At 48.1% G+C, this 6656-nt stretch overlaps 1 pseudogene; it reads right to left on the bottom strand.

The window, feature by feature from the left end:
- Positions 1 to 4348: 4348 nt before the first annotated feature.
- Positions 4349 to 4551, bottom strand: LOC142271629 (U2 spliceosomal RNA; annotated as a pseudogene).
- Between the last annotated feature and the right edge of the window lie 2105 nt (positions 4552 to 6656).

The raw sequence follows: 6656 nt of genomic DNA, 5'->3' as shown, positions 1-6656 counted from the left end.
GCCAATAATTCCTTATCCGCAATATCGTAGTTCCTTTCCGCAGGGGACAACCTGCGGGAAAAGAAGGCACACGGATGCAGGAGACTCTTGTCCCCAGTCCTTTGAGAAAGAATGGCCCCTAATGCGTAGTCGGAAGCGTCGACCTCCACGATGAAGGGAAGTGCGGGATTCGGATGCACTAGTATGGGTGCTGAGGTAAAACATCCCTTGAGACGATGGAACGCTTCCTGAGCCTGGGCGGACCAAACAAACTTCTGTCCTTTCTTAGTCAACAGAGTGATGGGACGAACAATCTCTGAAAAGTTACGGATAAAGCGTCGGTAAAAGTTGGCAAAACCGACAAAGCGTTGTACCTCTTTGATGTTTCCCGGTTCCGGCCAGTCTAGAATTGCTTGTATCTTGCTAGACTCCATGTTCAGCCCCTGAGGAGAGATGACATAACCTAAGAATTGTATTTGTGAGCAGTGGAACTCGCATTTCTCCAGTTTAATGTATAGGTGGTTTTCCCTCAGCCGGGTAAGTACGGTCTTGACGTGCTCCTGGTGTTCCTGGAGAGAATCAGAAAAGATTAGAATATCATCCAGATAGATCACCTTGAATTGGTCCATGATATCCCTAAAAATATCATTAACTAGATGTTGAAATGCCGCAGGAGCGTTACAAAGTCCAAAAGGCATCACTAAATACTCAAAATGTCCGTACCGACATCGGAACGCGGTCTTCCACTCGTCTCCGGGACGTATACGAAGCAGATTATATGCCCCACGGAGGTCCAATTTGGTGAATATCTTTGCCTGTTGGACTCTCTCCAATAGCTCCGGAATCAACGGTAACGGATACCGGTTCCGGATGGTTATTTTATTCAGTTCCCGGTAGTCAATACAGGGTCTCAGAGTCCCCTCCTTCTTTTTCACAAAAAAGATGGGTGCCCCTGCGGGCGAGGTAGACGGGCGAATAAATCCCTTGGCCAGGCTTTCATCGATATACTCCTTTAGGGCTTCCAACTCAGGTGCCGCCAACGGGTAAACATGACCAAACGGGATTTCTGCCCCTGGGAGTAAGTCTATGGGGCAATCATACGGTCTATGCGGAGGAAGCCGATCGGCCTTTCTTTTGTCGCATATGTCAGCGAAGTCATGATAAACCGGGGGTAAAACGGGTACCTGTACCGTGCCTTCTGCATGTGGTGTTACCGGAACCGGAACAGTTGGACAAATGGCCGGACCACTCTGCGGCGGGAAGGATATCTCCTTAGTTTCCCAATCGATGACCGGATTTGCAGACCGTAGCCACGGAATACCTAAAATAATCGGAAAATGTGGAGAAGAGATCATCATGAAAATAAGAGTCTCCTGCTGACCTGGTTTCATCACGCATTCTAGCGGTACTGTTTCCCGATCCACTGGTCCAGATGTTAACGGAGATCCGTCTACCGTCTCCATGGTAACCGGTGAGGATCTTGGCTGAGTCCGGATACCGTGTTTACTGGCAAAAGAAAAGTCCATGAAATTTCCCCCTGCCCCAGAGTCTATCATTGCAGAGGTAGGAATTAGCTGTCCCTCCCACCGGATCTGAATGGGGAGTGAACAATGGGTATATTTCCCTTCTGAGTCCTTCGGTGAGGTAGACATTACAGTCAAGGGAAATACCGCATCCAAGTGTCCACTTGCCTCAGAGATATCAGACTCTGCGTCCGTGTTGTCACACTCTGCCATGGCTGCCAATACCTTATTTGGGCGATTCGGACGTTTCGGGCAGTCGATTAAGAAATGGTCCGATTGACCGCAGTAGAAACACAAACGCTCACGGAGCCGGTGTTCACGACGTTCGTTGGTCTCTCGTCTTTGCAGAGAGTCCACTTGCATAGGAACGTCCTCGGCCTCCCGTGGCGTCCTGAAAGCAGGTTCTCTGGAAGGAAACGTATTATTATTTATACGGTTTATAGCTGCCCATTTTTCCTGTCTACGTTCCGTCAAACGGGTATCTATGCGCACACAGTGCTGGAGAAACAGGTCAAAATCCCCTGGGGATTCGGAACGGGCTAACTCGTCCTTGATGGTACCGGACAAACCCTTTCTGAAAACGGACAATAATGCATTGTTTCCCCAGTCGGTGTCTACCACTAACCTCCTGAACTCAGTGGCGTATTCAATGACAGAGCGCTTTCCCTGACGTAAGGAAAGGAGAGCAGATTCAGCGGTAGCACGGCGATTCGGATCATCAAACATCTGCGCCATTGCGTTCAGAAAGTCATCTAGGTGGTTTAAACGGATGTCCCGATTCTCTATCATAGGATTAGCCCAAGCCAGTGCTCGTGAGGTTAATAACATGATGATACATAACACCTTTGACCGGTCAGAACGGTAATAATCAGCATGTACATCGAAAAACAGTATACATTGGTTAATAAATCCACGGAACTGACTACGATCACCATTGAAACGGAATGGGGGTAACCTAGGCATACCGGCAGCTGGTACGGACGTAGTGGGGACGGCTTCCTGAGCCTCCACTCTGACTTGCAAATCCTGTATAGCCGGACCCAGTACCTGGTGATCATGGCCCAGCTGTGTTTCCACATCTCTAAGCTTAGTCTGCACCACCTCCATCTCCTGCTGCAGGGAGTTAATCATGGAAAACAGCTGATCTACTCGTGTCTCAGTCATTGCCCCAGCGAAATCCTCTATTGGCCTGAGTATAATGTAATACTTATTCTATGTTCTGAGGATTTCGATAGCGTAGGGCAATGACAATCAGAGACGAGTTCCGGGTACAAGATGTTTTATAGTATGTAACCACGGTAGATACAGAACAAACACAACAACACAATAACACATACAATACTTTCCGGAATAGACGCGGAGGGGATTCCCGGGGCCACGCACCGGACTCCCCCAGGGAGACCACCAGAGCGAACCCCTATACAGGGACTGTCCGGCAATCTACCCCGGAAGGCCTAAATGCGCAGCAGCCGGGATAAGGAGCAAGCGGTAAAGTCAATGAGTGTCCGTACGGGAATGTTTGTCCAGAATGGTTACGAACCAAAAGAGAACCAGGCGGAGTGCTGACCGAAGATGGTAAACGGAATCCGGGCACAGCCTTGAAGAGCCGGGTACAGTCCAGAGTCAATCGGTAGGTAGTCTTTTAGGGGAATCCAGAGGCAATCAGGAATAAGCAGCAACACAGCAGGAGCACACAGCAGGCAGTATACTCAGGCACTGGACTGGACTTAGAGGCGGCCTTTTAAGCAGCTGGACAGGAAGTAGGGCAACAGAACGGTAACCTCCATGTTAACCGAGGGCAAGGGCAGTCAAAAGAGAACTGGAAAACCTGGAAACCTGACAGCCCCATTACAGCCAATAATCAACCGCTAGCCGCTGGAACTCGTTGCTCTAGATCATGTCAAACTCACACCAAGCAGGAATAGATACATTAGCCCACCATCCCACCCAAAGAGCAACTTCTGCTGCGCAGCTGGCTTTCTAGGCAGCAGCGCTATTGTGATGTCAGCGGGGGACATTGTGACAAGCTAGTGTTCCGTCACTTCATGTTGTGCACTGTTCAAACGGAAAATACATCAACAGGCAGACTACAGAAAAGCTTACTAACAAAGATTAGAGAGGGGCTTTCTCAGAGGGCTTTTTACAGTTTGTCTATTCTCAATTAGCCGTTTAAGTAGGCTTAATGAAAGTACTAATTCTTTCATAGGCCGCCCATTCGTAGTATTTGACGTTCCTTATATTGCGGTATCAGGCTTCGCAGCAGGTTGCAAAACATTCATGACCCATGACTGTCCCCAATTGGGCTCAGAAGCTAAATGTCTATCATGACCTCTCTTTTTGAAAGTCCAAGAGCAAGCAAACTCTTCCTCCAGGAGAGGGAGCCAACAGATCACTAAAGACATCATCATTGCTCAAAGAAAACACCGAAAAACAATGCATGGTAGGAATAAACATGGAACCTTTAATTGGAGTGGAATCTGATAGACAGCACCTGATGCCAAATCTGCATCTTCTAACACCTGCAGTCACTGCAGCAGCTGAATCCAATGTGTCCAAAAGGGATCTATTCTATTCAATTGCAAATGATCTAGATAAGACTGAGAATAAGATACTGCACGGGACATAGCAGAGTTGGTCAAGTTGAGTGGAGATGAGTTTGCTATTTGGCGCAGCTTTTGGATGAATAAAGCAAATAAAAGGAGTGAAAGATAAAAAAAAGCGTGAAAGTGTGAAAAGTGAATTGGCCAAATTGAGGTGCATATAAAGTTTTTTGCTTTCTTTCAATTCACTAATGGGGCTCATTTGAATCAGGGGAATTGAGTTCTGCTTTTGGAAACTGGGTTAAGAAGGGGTGCACCGGTCCTGGAGGTACTGCAATATCAGGTCAATGCGTGGATTGGACAGAGCAGGATTTATTCCATCTCCTTGTTCTAAAAATCCATTTAATATATGGTCCCCAGATAGGGGACGTATCAGATATTAAACTAAGAACAGATTTTTTTTTTTTTTTTTCTGTTTATCAGTAGGACTTCAAAATAACAAAGGTGATCGCCTCCCATTGCCTGGGAACCGTCCAGGCACAAGAGGGCTATGTGTCATCAGAAGGCGCACACACTCCCCCAAGGCCGGCAGTCGTACAATCCCAGGCACCTTCCAGTACCGACCAAGGTAGGTCATCCGAAACTACACTTGATCTTAGCCAAAAGGCCGAGAAGCTATAAACCGAATTGGTTACGGCCTTGAGTGGCACCCTGGCCTATACCGGACACATCTTAGGGAGAGGGAGACAAACCCACGCCTACAGAAGACATTTTGTCACCCAAGCCAACCCTTGAAAAGGCTGTTTTGCAGAGCAAAAACAAGCAGAATGGTGCTTTTTTCAGCCGCCGCCCACTGCAATGAATCTGAATAACTCCTCCTTTTGGGCACAAGCACCTCCCCTCCCCCTTGCAGTCTTTCCAATTCATGATACAAAAAGACGGACGGACAGGACAGGACAGGACAGGCTGCCTGACTTTCAGTCACTGCCACCCTTTGCCATCCTTACCCGTAGAAAGCCCTTTCATCATCCCCAAACCCTAATCTTTTCCCTTCCCTTCCCAGCTGCGTCTCACTCCCTTTCATTAGGAAGTGAGCGCAGCCTTTTCTCCGTTCTGCACATGCGCGACGTTAAACACAAATGCGCAGGCGCAGGCGTGCGTTCCAATAGCCTCACTGCATTCCACTCCCACTTCTATACAGGAAGTGGGCGCAGCTATTACTACGGTCGCACATAAAAGAACCCACGGCCACCACTGCACACAGCTGACTCCACCACATGACACCCACTTCTACACCAACGCAGGTAAGGCAGGATCGGCACCTCTATGCTCCCGTTACAATCAGGCTCAGTCACCATGTGATAACGCTCTCAACTCTTTAGTTGCAGGCTCCCCTTGCTTCACCTCCACTGGCTGTGCTGCCATTTCCTCTCCCACCTGGAAGGTATACTTTATTCCACTATTTTCCTGTTTCTCTCTTGCCCCTTTTCCCATAACCTACCTTTATCTGCATTTGTGGGGCATCTATATGCTATTTACATCATAGTTTTATTCATTAATACGGAAGGGAAGAGTGCCCATGAGAGTGTTGAACTGCGGAGAGCAAGAGATTAAGCTGCCCCGATTTGCCACCATTGATAAGCTGTTCACAGTAGCTACACATGCCGTCCAAACAGCAGCATCCACCATTGCTTCAGCCCACCCATTCAGTGACAGCTCACCAAGTCAGCCAGAGGAGTGGTGTCAGGAATTACACGTAGGCACTGACTCCACACCTTCACATCACAAGAAGGGGGTCTACAGGCTACTGCAAGAATACGAGCAAGTCTTCAGCAAACATCCGCTAGACTTTTGAAGAATAAAAGGGGTCAAACACTACATCCCCACAAGTGCACACCCACCCATCAAAGAGAGATATAAGCCAAAACTACCTGCGCATTACCAGTGTACCAAGGACATGTTGAGCAACATGAAGGAGGCTGGGGTTATCCGTGACAGTTGTAGCCTCTGGGCAGCTCCGTTGGTCCTGTTAAAGAAGAAGGACGGCACCACTCCCCCGTATTAAGGAATCGCTAGCTGCATTGAGAACTGCAAAGTATTTTTCTACCCTTGATCTCACTAGTCGCTATTGGCAACTGTCCGTTGCTGAGGCAAATCGGGAGAAGACGGCCTTTGCCACCCCGATGGGTATTTGCGACTTCAAAAGCATGCCCTTCGAGCTGTGCAATTTGCAAGGAACCTTCCAGAGGCTGATGGAATGCTGCTTGGGACACCGAAACTTTGAAACGGTACTGCTATACCTTGATGATGTTATTGTTTATTCTAAAGCAAACAAGATTTTAGGGTGTATAAAAAGAGAGATTAGATCCCGTGATCCCAACGTATTGTTACCCCTCTATAAATCACTTGTAGGGCAACATCTGGAATATGGGGTAGAGTCTTGAGCAGGTTGATGACCATTGGTTTGGGCATGGTAGGGTGTAGTGCATATCTTCCTGCATCGGTAAAAGCTGCAGAACTCCTTGAAGATTTCCGCTTCAAAGGCAGGGCCTTGATCTGTGAGGACTCTCTCTGGGTAGCCATGAGGTCTGCATAAGTGTGCTTGGACGAACTA

Source organism: Anomaloglossus baeobatrachus, unplaced genomic scaffold (genome assembly GCF_048569485.1).
Source record: "Anomaloglossus baeobatrachus isolate aAnoBae1 unplaced genomic scaffold, aAnoBae1.hap1 Scaffold_338, whole genome shotgun sequence".
Taxonomy (NCBI): domain Eukaryota; kingdom Metazoa; phylum Chordata; class Amphibia; order Anura; family Aromobatidae; genus Anomaloglossus; species Anomaloglossus baeobatrachus.
Note: the sequence above shows the minus strand (reverse complement) of the source record. Positions and strands in the feature narration are given on the sequence as shown.